Here is a 12,719-nt window from a genome sequence, read left to right as displayed (position 1 = left end):
AATCTTGCTGTCACTAATTTATAAAGTGAACTTCCGTTTTTATTCGTAAAACTCTGAAATGCACATAGACCACTGAAAAAGTCTTCATGTTATCCTTATATTTGCATGAAAAATGAGAATTGTGAAAGGAAAATATACTGGAATGGAATATGTTTAACCTCATAAGATTAGAAGAAACTAATAGAAGCCCCAAAGATGCGTAGTAGAAAATTGAGGTTGAGTTGGATCGTTCATAATACCCAAGTGCTCGCGTTCTTTATTTTGGACAAATGCTCACATTGGAGCTGGTTAGCAGGTTCCATGAACAGTCTAAATGGTAACTTCGTTTTCAGCAGAAAATATATTTCATATAATCTTGTAACATAGTGAAATATCCTACAATAACATGTTGCAAAGTTTCAAATATGAAGAAACCTGAAGGTTTGTTTCTATCAGGAGTCAGTCAGAGTTCGGTTTGTTATTTAAATTAGTTTGTTCTGCATATTGAGTTCAAAGTTCACATTTCATTACTTCATGTATTACATGCATTGCATGGAATTGAAGACTTGGTAAGACAACCCAAATGAGCAGGTTGAACTTGTTATCAGAAATACCAGCAAGATAAACAACTTAGTTCAGTGAAGTTGTGGCTGAGAAGCGATCTTGTTTTAATCAGCAAAATCAACGGCATTTTTTTAAATCTCACTTGCCATGTTAGTACTAGCATTTATCCTCAGAATGGGGAACAAACTTTAGTTTTTGAAACTTCAGCATGCATGACACGATAAATTCTGGAACTCACCACCCACAGAATTCACAACTCTGAAAATTCTGCGCATGCCCCCCACGTGTGATGTTATCTATGGACTGTTGTTAATCTCACCTCCTCAATTTCACCTGAATCCTTTTCATGTTTTTCATCCATAAGGGTGTCTCTCGTTTTTATGGTTCTCTTGCTTCTGCTCTGGCTGTTCTGGCTTGGTGTAGTTCCAAGCTCTCCAAGCTGTAGCCAGACTAATACTCTCAGAACACAAATATGACCATGACACCTCCTGCTTACCTCTCTTGGAAAATCCCCATTGGAATCAGGATACAAACTAAAATCTTTACCGGACCCTACCTTGTGCTGTCCGGTCTGGCCCCCTCGTGGCTCCCCACCCAACTGCTGCCCCACCTGAGTCCCCCACATCGGCCTTCTCAAGTCTTCAACCTCACCCTTCCTTCCATCACAGGGCGTTTGTTGTGTCTGGAAGACGCCCCACTCCCATTTCTCACTCTTGCTCCACTGGGTTCAGGTAAACCCTACCAACTTCCTCATAGAACCTTCTCCGAGCTTCTTAAGTCTTTCTGCCAAGTGGTCTTACAGCACTTACCCTTCCTTCTTGTATGTCTACAGCTCTGTGATAGTTGGGTTAATATCCATCTCAGCTGCATGAGGACAGTGGCCATTGTCAGCTTTTGTCCATCTTTATATCCCTAAAACCTAAAACGGTGCCTGACCATGTGCACACCATCATATCTGCTGAGCAAATGAATAAGTAAGAGGCTAGCATTTCAATCATCTAGTTTTGTCTTTCCAGCGTGCAAAGACCACTTGAGCCAATAATTTTTAAAATAGTTTTTAAAGGATCTGCCACCCTCGCTTTTTTTCATGCGTTTCTGATATTAAAATGGTGAAAACAAAAAATGCTATTAATTTGCTGAGTACAAACACATTTCTTAAACTGCTCGGCCACAACTTTATTGAACTAACTTGTTTAGCTTGCTGATATTTTTTATAACAAGCTCAGTTTGCTTTCCGCAGTGGTTTTGACAGTCAGCAGACCTCGGTGTGTTGTTTGCCAGGTTATTTCTTACTGTGTTAAAAACAGCTGTAAGGTCCTAAAATGTCCCCTCCTCTTGGTATGTTCTGTATTTCATAAACAGTCTTCCTCATGTTTATCTACAATGATCAGATAGAAAAAAACAAAAATAAGACGAATAGAGTTCTACATACTTTCATTCTGTTGAATTATAAATATTTCAAGCTATCCCCATCTCCAAATTTCTTCACTGAATATTTTGTAAGTACGGTTTTAGAGTCTTCTCTGGACTACATTACTGAAGTTTTCTATCAGTTGTATTTTCATAGTAGGTAATTGTCTGATATCAGCAGAATAGGGTTTAATAATTTTTCTGCAGGAGTGAGCTGCCCCCTCTAGAGCAAGGCAGCAACTCTCTTTGAATGAGGTTATTTGTCTCTTTGCATTGGCAGATTTAAATGCAGTTTGCACATATTTCTTATCTATGGTGTTAAGCTAATCAATGGATACAGAAGGAATCTGCCTCATTGTTATGCTCGTTGTGCTTTGTTTCAAGAAAAAATGGAAGCCTGGTGGGGAGTACAGGACATATTCGCTACATAAAAACATTGAGGATTTAAGAAATTTTTAATCACCCTAAAAGATGAAACCTAATGATACAAATTGTCATTATACTTTCTCTATTTTACCCGATTTTGCACGAGCATTCTCAACACAACTGTTCCGTCCTGTATTGTGTGTTTCAGGATGCTCTATACTAACTGAGAAGGTAGTTGGTTCTGGAAAGAATATGAGTAGTTTCATTTTGAATCCAACCAATCTCAAACATTCCTTGAAAATTTCCCGTTATCAACCAAGATTCTGTTCCTAGTCTTAAAAACAATAATTTCACCTAAGACAAAGCTTCTTTTTCAATGTATGGATATAAATAATGATTACAATGTAGAATTTTAAAGGTCTCTCAAAATATTAGCACTTGAAGTGCTTTACAAATATTAACCCTTTATATCCTCACAACAAACCCAAGGGAAGGTGTGCTTTTATCCCTATTTTAGAGATAATGTAATGAAAGCACAGAGAGATGAAGTGTCTTGCTCAAGCTTATCCAGGCACTGGCTGTTCCATGGCCGAGCTGAGGCGCATTCTCAAGCAGTTCGGTTTCAGAACCTGAATCTTAAGCATTCTGTAAATGTAAGATGAAGAAAGTAGCACCAAAGAGGTCACCGTTAAGCAGCCGTGAGAGCATCAAGCATCAGCCCCAGAGCTGATGGTCTGAGCCCAGCCCGGCGCCTCACTGGACCCGCTACCTGCGTGCTCTATAGCAAGGCTCACGCGGCCCCAATGACACATGAAACATCTGCCCAGACTTGAGTTCAAGACCAGTGCAGAGCTGTAAACTTCCGGAATCTCTACAAGAAACTAAAATATACATCTTGAAAGATGAAGTTCCAAATCCGACTCCCTAGAAACCCTAGAACGCGTCCTCAAAATCTTGCTCTTCGGGAGCCATTTGCGGTCCCCTGAACCACACAGCGCTAAAGGGCTCGCTCGCCCTGCTCACTCTCTTTCCACAGCACAGTGGCTCCAACATTAATGCCATCAGATGCTTGAATCCTCTTTTCCTGGATAAAAGATGATTTTATTTTATTTTTGTCTTTCAATAAAGGAATACTGATTTGTAGGCATAGACTACCACAGACCAGAGTTGAATTACTTTTCTGCACTCAAAAAACTATTTCCAATTTCAGGATGCCTCCTCTCCCCATCCCCCCCATACTTTATAGAAAGCTCCCTTCCTTTGGGCTCATCTACAGCCGTTATTGGTTGTGCAACTGGAACACTGTTGGCAAACAGCATCCTTAGATACACAGCAGTCAGTCTCAAGGAGTATGAAGGGTTTGAAATGAAAATACTGAGGACCTGTAGATGATACCCACTGTGTGAAAAGATGAGATGAATTAACGTGAGGCAGAACACAGACACAAATAATGCTGTCTTATATATGTATGCATATACACACATATTATACACTTACATATATGACACATATATGGGAGCTAGATGAATGTTGCTGACATGATTATGGTGAAAAATGTGCTAAGAAGTTACCCCATCCCCTCTTCTTTCTTATCTGGTGCCTAGCCCAATGCCTACAGGAAAGAAAGGACTCAGTAAATATCTGAAAGAAAGAAAGAAAGAAAGAAAGAAAGAAAGAAAGAGAGAGAGAGAGAGAGAGAGAGAGAGAGAGAGAGAAAGAAAGAAAGAAAGAAAGAAAGAAAGAAAGAAAGAAAGAAAGAAAGAAAGAAAGAGAAAGAAGAAAGAAAGAAAGAAAGAAAGAAAGAAAGAAAGAAAGAGAAAGAAAGAAAGAAAGAAAGAAAGAAAGAAAGAAAGAAAGAAAGAAAGAAAGAAAGAAAGAAAGAAAGAAAGAAAGAAAGAAAGAAAAGAAAGAAAGAAAGAGAGGAAGGAAGAGAGGGGAGGGAGGAAGGGAGGAAGGAAGGAAGGAAGGAAGGAAGGAAGGAAGGAAGGAAGGAAGGAAGGAAGGAAGGAAGGAGAAAGAGAGAAAGAAAGAGGGGAAGGGAGGGGAGGAAAGAAGGAGAAAGTCAGGGAAGGGGAGAGAGGAGGGAGGAAGACAAGGGGCTTAGTTAACTGATTGAAACCCCCAACCCAATCTCCAGGTCATCCAGTTCTTTACTCTTTTCCACGTTTTGTACACCCCCTTGACTTCCCAATTTTTTTTGGTTTTTTTGTTTTGTTTGTTTTGTTTTTTTCTGTTTTGCCAAGTAGATCCCCAATTTTGGGTTAGCCTCACCTTTGATTTTCTCAGATGGTGGCTCTTGCAGTTTCTTGGGAAAATCATGAAAATCTTCCAACGAGATCCTGGATAACCCTATCCCACTCGAACTTTTGTGTTAATTTATTTTTAACACCTAACCGTATTGCCCAAGCAGCCTCTCCAGTCCTTTCACATTTTACGGTTTCTCAAGTCACAAATGACTTTCTCCTTCCTGCCTCAAATCAAATGGCATCCCTCCTCCTTCACAGCCAAACTTCCCACCCACACTTGATCGGATTTTCTCTCCCCCGCGCACATACCCACCTCACCTTTCTCTAGCATCTGCAGCTTTTCCCTTACCACTGGGCTTAACTTCTGTTTCATTAGCATTCCCAGGATGATCCATCCTTAAGCAGCCCAAAGCAAAATGACTACCAAAACACTATTTCCATCAACTCTATCATACTTTTTTTCCCCCATTCCTGTCATGATCTGGCTTTCCTCCTCATATTGGCTGGCTTTTTTGTACCCTCTCTCCGACCAAAATACCTGTCACATAAGTCAAAGGTGTTTTCCCAAAATCCAATCCACCAGCTTCAGACGGTTCTCATCCTTTCAAATCCACCTGTAGCATTTAAAACTGTGGACCAATTATTTCTTCTCAGAACATTCTCTCCATGGCCTCCAATGTGACTCCTTGATCCTGAGCCCCTTCCTCTTGCCCAGTTCTCCTGCCCCCTTTATGGCTTATTCTTCATCCCCCACCCCCACCCCAACACTCTGTTAATAGGTATTTCCCAAGTGTAGACCAGCTTTTCCCCATTGCTTAAAGAGTTACATCTGTTCTAAGACTCCCACCTTTATAACCTAACTTTTCAGCTAATATATTAACTAGACAATGATCTGGCCCCTCAATATATTTAAACAAACAAACACCAGCTTTCTGTAAAACTAGCTCTCTCTCTCCACTTCTCTTTTTCCCATGATTATATCAATTATCTCTTAGTCAACAAGGTTCAAAACCTAAAAGTAATTTCTTACTTATCTTTGCCTATCTTAAATCCTCCATGTCTTTTGTTTGTTTAGTTGGTTTTATTCTTATTTTTTGTTGTTTAGTTTAGAGTGAGGAAAAGGGAAAGAAAGGGAACAGAGAGAATTGGACTATTTGACACTTAGAAACTACTGCAACGGACTGTGTAATGCTAAAATGAGAAACTCAAGCAAGGGATTCATTTTCTCTGTGATTGCTCTTTAAAATGACTAAATAAAATGCAAAAACAAGAAACTGATGCATTTTTTTTTTCCTTCAACAGAACCAGTAACAAGTATTTGTAAATTCGCACAGTAGTAATTGTAATCCTGGGCTCTGGGAATACGATGTGACTAAAAATATCTCCTACTGTTGACATAATTCTCACAGCCCTGTAATCAGAACGAGCAGCAGAGACAGAGATGGGAGGGGCTTTTAAACAAGATAGAAAGGTGGCAGATCTCAGATAAATTCATAAACATTTCACTCTTCCTCAAGATAAATATGCCATAAATTTCTTACTTTTTTACTACAACAACAACAAAAAAAAGCAAAAAGGATTACATGGACACGTGAAATAAACTTTAGCTTAACACATTGCTAGGGTAGCCACACATTCTTTTTATGATTATTAATATTGTTTATGTTTAATTGTTATAAATCAGTATTTTTTGTTATAATGCATGTCTTAATATTTAAAGGGTTTCTGAACTGAAATTATTCATATAAAACATCAGATCAAGTTTCTTTCAGTTTATATGTTTTATTTACTTTATTCTAGAATTCCTGCTCTTCTAAGACAAAGGGATTTGCAATTTCTGCACAATCAAGACAACCAAACACCTCTTTAAAGAAGAAGAAAAGGTAAGTCCCAGGCACTAAAATGTCTCCAGATCTACCAAATGAGACAAAAAGGCTTCTTAAAATATACAACTCGTTTGCCTTGACAAGATACACTTTCACTAAGCTGCACTGTACTCTGTAGCCCATTTCTTAAGGTATTCACTTCCATGAATCAGCTCTAGGAAGATGTTTCTAAAAAATGTAATTAATCTGATTTTCATATTCTTTCCGGTAATATGAAAAACAAGGGCATTTCTACAGTCTTTCTTTTTTTTCCTGGAAAATTAGATGAATGAGGACATTCTAAAATACAGAATCTCTACATTTTAACTAGAGGGAATTTTCTACCAAGATGGAACAGACCAGACACAATGGGTTATAGAGCATGTGTGTGTTTCCCCCACTTTGTGAGCGATGTGTTCGGGAGCTCTCTTGTTCTCAGGAAGTCTTAATCCTTTTTGAGCAGCACTTACATGGCAACCTTAGAGAATTAAACTTGTACCTGTTTTTTTTTTTCCTCTCTCTCTCTGTCCTTGATATAGCTCAGTGCCTCTTCTCAATGGTAGCCATGGTCTAGTAATTTAAAGCTTTTGAACCTTGTGAACAGATTCATTTAAAACCATATTCTGAGGGGTTTCCACAAAATGAAAAGCATCTTCTACCAGGAAGCTATAAAAGAATTTACAACAGAAAACCTGAGAAGTGTCCTGCTCAGGGTGTGTGTATAGTAATGTACCTGCAAGATCCAGTTTCCCAGAGAAAATCCGTCACCAAGTGCCTCTTTTGGCTTTATGGGTGGAGTTCTTTGAGTTTCTTTGCCTTCTTCTGATTGATGTTTTTATTTTTCTTCTTGTAATATAAAATTCAGTGATAAGTTCTCCATGGAGGAAAGGACTTTCTAAGTTGTGAAATAATTATGAAATACAAATATCTAACATTTTTACGTCAGAAAAACTGAGTTACTTGAGCATATATCTCTTTGATGTTCTTCATTCAAAGACAATATTTGGCTCTTTTTTAAGATTAAAAAAAAAGTCATTGCAAGAGTTTAGAGGTGAAGTGCCTACTTCTTAAGGGTCTACGACAATCGCTGTGGTGTGTTGCTGAGGTGATTTTAGATTCAGATTACTAGATTTGCGTTAATTTTATATCTAAAACAAGTCATCTTTTTTTTCTCCCCACATTAAATTTGACACAAATTCAGCACTTGCAGAAGCGGATTTTGGTGTTCAGCTTATGGAAGGGCAAAGAGAATAGAGAAGGATGTGTTTTTAAGAACCAAACTGTGGTTTCATTGTTAACATAGAATAGTAGCAACCATGCTTGTTTTGAGGATTGCTCTCAGGCACTGACTTTTTTACTTTTCCCTGAAGGGCATCTCAGCGAAAAGTGACAGGGGAACCCTTCAAAAAAAGTTCTCACATGTCATATGGTTTCACTTATTTGTGGAACATGGGAATAGCATAGAAGACACTAGGAGAAGAAAGGGAAAAATGAAGGGGGGGGACATCGGAGGGAGAGACGATCCATGAGAGACTATGGACTCTGAGAAACAAACTGAGGGTTCTAGAGGGGAGAGGGTGGGGGGATGGGTTAGCCCGGTGATGGGTATTAAAGAGGGCACGTATTGAATGGAGCACTGGGTGTTATACACAAACAAGAATCGTGGACCACTACATCAAAAACTAATGATGTATTGTATGGTGACTAACATAACATAATAAAATAAAATAAAATAAAATAAAATAAAATAAAATAAAATAAAATAAAAAGTTCTCGCATGTATACCCATCCTTACAAACTCAGTGGGTAATTAGTAGAAACTAAAGCTCTGGAAAGAATGGCTGGACGGTATGCCATCTCCTGCAGGCAGGCTATCTCTCTTCCCTGGATCTCAATTTGGGTAATGGTGAGATTTTCCCATTAAGATAAAACAAACAGTTCCTACAAAATAGACTTATAATGTACCCTCAAAAATTTCCTCAGTTACTGTTCTTTTAAGAGCCTCTCAAAGAATTGTAGCATCAGGTTTCGCACAGTCTATGGAAACAAAGACCCTAGAAATGTATGTGCATCATATAACGCCTGGATAAGAAGTGATTTATCTAAGTTGCTCTGCGGGTATTTTCCTCAAATCCTCCCCCTGACTTTTCTTTTCATTCAAATGTGAATCACGCCAGAGGCGCACACTGTGAAAAATCTATCTGTGTAGTTTTAGAATAGACTTCAAATAAATTAAACTTTGGGGATAAATTATCGCAGAAGTGTCCCGGGAATTAGGTGCACAGCTCCTCTTCCTAACGGGAGCCATGCACCTCATTTCAGGCACTCTAAGCTGAAATGTAATCACCTGTGTGTTTTCTCCTATAAAAAGATAAGTCTGTATTCAGTGCAGAAGCAGGACCTGGTTCTCTGTGACCCACTGTTGATGAGGGTCCTTCGGCCGTCCAGCATTTCGCCTTAGAAAAAGCGCTCTCTATGAATGCCGTGGTAATAAAACACGTCAACCTCCTCTTGTCTTTTAAGTACCCTCTCTTCACACTCTTCTCTTGTCAGTTCACGGAAAGCACTCTGCCCATCCTGGAAGGTTCTCTAGGACAACCATTTAGTCTTTAATAGCGAATACATAAACTTGAATGTTTCAGTGCTCCTCTGAGATACACATTGAATGATAACTTTTATACGAGACAGTCGCTGCTATGTAGGTAGGCTCCAGCCTTCAAAACACACCTCTCAGCATCTATCCTGATGAAGAAACAACAGTTAGCATTCACAGACCCCCCAACTCTTCCTACATCAGGCAAAACAATATTTTCTAACATGGGGAAAAGATCCCAACAAAAATAAACAAAGCAAAACTACTCGAAAAGACTTCTCTCCAAACTCTTATTAGCTAGGAAGATTTCTTGGGTTGGCCTGGTCTGATTTGGACGAGTTATAGTGAGTGTGCTTTTAGGGCATTCTAGTATTTTTTCAGTGTGATTGTAAAACCACTTTCAATTTCCTAAGGTTACCCAGATATTTGAAGTCAGCCGAACAAATACTCAGAAACATTTCCTAAATGTAAAAAAATTACAAAATAATGTTTTGCAAAAAAATGGCCCCGAGGGCTGCATATCCCAACTTCATGGCACGGAATCCTGCTCTTGTTTAAAGGAGTCGGTTGGAAGGACAGAAAACATGTAAAATGTTCCGTGGTCTGCTTCGGAAGTAGAGAAAGGGACCATCGTAGGCGATTGAAATCCACAGATAAACCAGAGCTGTCGTTTTTAGTCAGCAAACTCCACCCTTTTCCAGGCCTTTGTAAAATTAAACCCAAAATTCCACAGCCTTTGACTTGTATAAAGTTTTTATCTCTTGTTTCTCCTGCTGGGTCAACATTGACCAAAATGGAAAGGGAAAAGCCAAGAACCCACAAAATCCCCGAACTGAATTGTCCCTCTCTGCCGCCACTGGGATTGGAGGCTGATTGTATTACCATCTGGCAGATAATCAAAGAATTGGAAAAGATGAAAGTAACAGTATAAATTAGCAATGTCAAACAACATTGTAAGCACCTCTGATGATTATAAGTGGCTCTATGTTTGCTGTCTCGTGGATCAAAAATCAGAATGGCTGACTACAGATTTTACTTTTCATCTGGATGTTTTGGTATTTTGCAGACACAGCGTTTGGTGCAAGGGGAAAGTTAGGGTTTTAAATTTGAGACACCATGGTAATTTTCCACTGTGCTTCTTGGTCCCTTCCTCCTGAATAAACAAGGTTCTCTCCGAGCCTGGACATAAGCTGTGTGGTTCAAGGCCACCTGTTTGGCCTGAGACGTAGAGAAGAATGATTCAGCTTTCTGAGGCTGCCTGTCTGATTGCAGAGTTTGGGGAAGCCTATACCCAAGGGAATGTTTAGACTGATTGGGTGCTTGGACTGTTCGTGTTTGCATCTGACTTATAGGAGGGGGTCTGAAGTATGATGTCCATGTCTTTGTCTTCTGTCATAGAGCCAACATGACACTTTGCTTCAGTTAAAAGAAAAAAAAAAACTATAAGGGGGCACAAACAGGTTTTCTTGCTAAAATGTATAAACTACAGGGGAATAAGAACAAGAGACAAGAAGTTTAGGGAAAAAATTCCTCTTTTTAGGTCACTGCTTTTTTAAAATCATGAATTCAAATTGCAAAGCAATCCACTCTGTATTAAGAAGGTAGTGAGCAAAATGGATTTGTTGGGGCTGTCCCAGGGACAGTGAAGAAATGGCAGACATAGCTGTTGAAGACAGAGAGGTCACTGGCAAACTCACTTTAAAACATGCGAAAAAGTACCATGCTGAAGTTTACTATTTCAGTTGAATCTTACATCAGATGTAAAGCATTGCCCTCACAGAGTTAAAGTCAGTAGACATTTCAAGGCCCTCTAAAGACGACATTGTGATTACGCCTGGACATTGATAGGGACCATACTATAAAATGATATAAGTAAATAAATGATCCTTTAAAATGTCATCAGCAGAGAACAGTTAGGAGAGGGGCAAAGCAAGAGGTCTAAAGGGAAACAAGTCTTCTATTTATTCACTCAAGGATCAGATAAAATATTTCCTCAGGGATTCTATGGACAATTGTGTGTGTGTGTGTGTGTGTGTGTGTGTGTGTGTGTGTGTGTGTGGTTTTCCCTAATAGGTGGTACCTTTTTGCCTTCAGTTTTCCAATCAGTAAAAACAAATAAATAAGTACAATACTACATGGGGGCAGTTTGATATAATGAAGACAGCATGGGCCTTGGAACTGAATAATTTAGGTTTAAATTCTCATTCCATCACTTTCCAACCTGGAAAACGTGGCAATATCGATTCATTTCTCACTTCCTCAGGTTCTTGATCGGTAAAATGGGAATAATAAACCTCCCTACCGTTATTTTATGAAGACAAAATTTAATTACTATACTAAGGTAGCTGTATATATCACACTCAGTAAGTTGTGCCTATTGTTTATTGTTTTTATTGGGGGTAATTATTTCACAAGGGCACCATGTTTTCTGTAACAAATGGGTTTCAGTGTTTCTATAACAAACAGATCATTTCAGTGCTCTTATATTTTATCATATTTTATTGAGAGAGAAGGGGCGAAAATCTAAATTTCATGAGCGGAAAAAAACTATGGAAATAGACAACGCCGAGAATATTTTTTATTTATTTTATTTTATTTTATTTTATTTTATTTTATTTTATTTTATTTTATTTTATTTTATTTTATTTTATGTTTAGTAGGGCAGCCACAATTCAAGGAAGCCACAGTCTACCTCTTGGATACACTGCAATGAGAAGACTTAGGGAGGTGCAGTGAATGTTGAAAGTTTTACCTCCAGGAAATGTAGACAATCGCCAGTGTTCTCTAGAAGTCATCTTTCTCGTGAGGCTTGGAATACAAAGCTCTGCTTTCTGGAAGATTACCAGAAGTAAATAAGCCTGATAAATAGGAAGGTGAGAATGGATAGCAACAAAGCTAAGCTTCCATGTCTAGCTTCAGAGAACGCCACTACTCAAAAGGTGGCAATCGTTCTGTTTGTTACTCCATCCCCAGCTCTGCAAGAGAACAATGTCAAGTACGTAGTAAAAGTTCCGTAAGTATGTGTTCAATGGATGAATAAGTGAACCGTTTTCCTGGGAAATAATAGACCGGATGGTCTCTATTCTAGGAGCTTAGAGACAGATTCTAATAACAAAGACTAATATCCTTAACCTTGTGTGGAGGCAACTGCTCACAATTACTTGACCTTGACTATTTTGGATTTCAACATTGCCTTTGTGCATTGTCGCCCCATCCTTCTGCTCTGTGTGTCTGCAGACTGAGCCTGATTAGAGAGGGCCTCCTCATTCCTTTGTCTTAACACACATCCTTTACCATTATGATGTTATTTCTAAGCATAACAAATTTGTTCTTTGCCTGGTAAGCCTGACCATATAAGAAATGTCATACCAAAGGAACCCAGGGATCCATGCAGCCAGCAGCGGCCCCAAGGAATATTCCACATGAGATTGTGGTTACCATCCAGCTATGACCTAACAAGACTTCGTCAACACCCCCTGATAATTCATCAATAGTTGATCATATCAGAATTCATGTAATCATTTTGAATGTTATAAGCTGAAAGTAATTTTTCCTATGTTTCCACCCCCAGTTTCAGTAAAGTTCCTTATTGTGCAAATTTAGATATTCCAGAGTTTAAATAATGATGAATACAAAACCATGATAAAATGTGATGGTCCAGAAAGGGATTGTTACATAATAACACAGTATTTTTAA

The 12,719-nt window shown here is 38.7% G+C and overlaps 1 protein-coding gene across 1 annotated transcript in view; it reads left to right on the top strand.

Annotated features, from left to right (window-relative positions):
• The window catches only part of TENM3 (teneurin transmembrane protein 3), a 1,257,915-nt gene that overhangs the window by 551,272 nt on the left and 693,924 nt on the right, over positions 1-12,719 (top strand). Inside the window, exon 4 of the mRNA XM_027598498.2 lies at positions 6,366-6,448. The gene's annotated coding sequence lies outside the window, so the exon portion shown is untranslated. The remainder of the gene's footprint in view (positions 1-6,365; positions 6,449-12,719) is intronic.

Source organism: Zalophus californianus, chromosome 2 (genome assembly GCF_009762305.2).
Source record: "Zalophus californianus isolate mZalCal1 chromosome 2, mZalCal1.pri.v2, whole genome shotgun sequence".
NCBI classification, from domain to species: Eukaryota; Metazoa; Chordata; class Mammalia; order Carnivora; family Otariidae; genus Zalophus; species Zalophus californianus.
The sequence above is the reverse complement of the archived record's forward strand: the minus strand, read 5'-3'. Positions and strand labels throughout refer to the sequence as shown.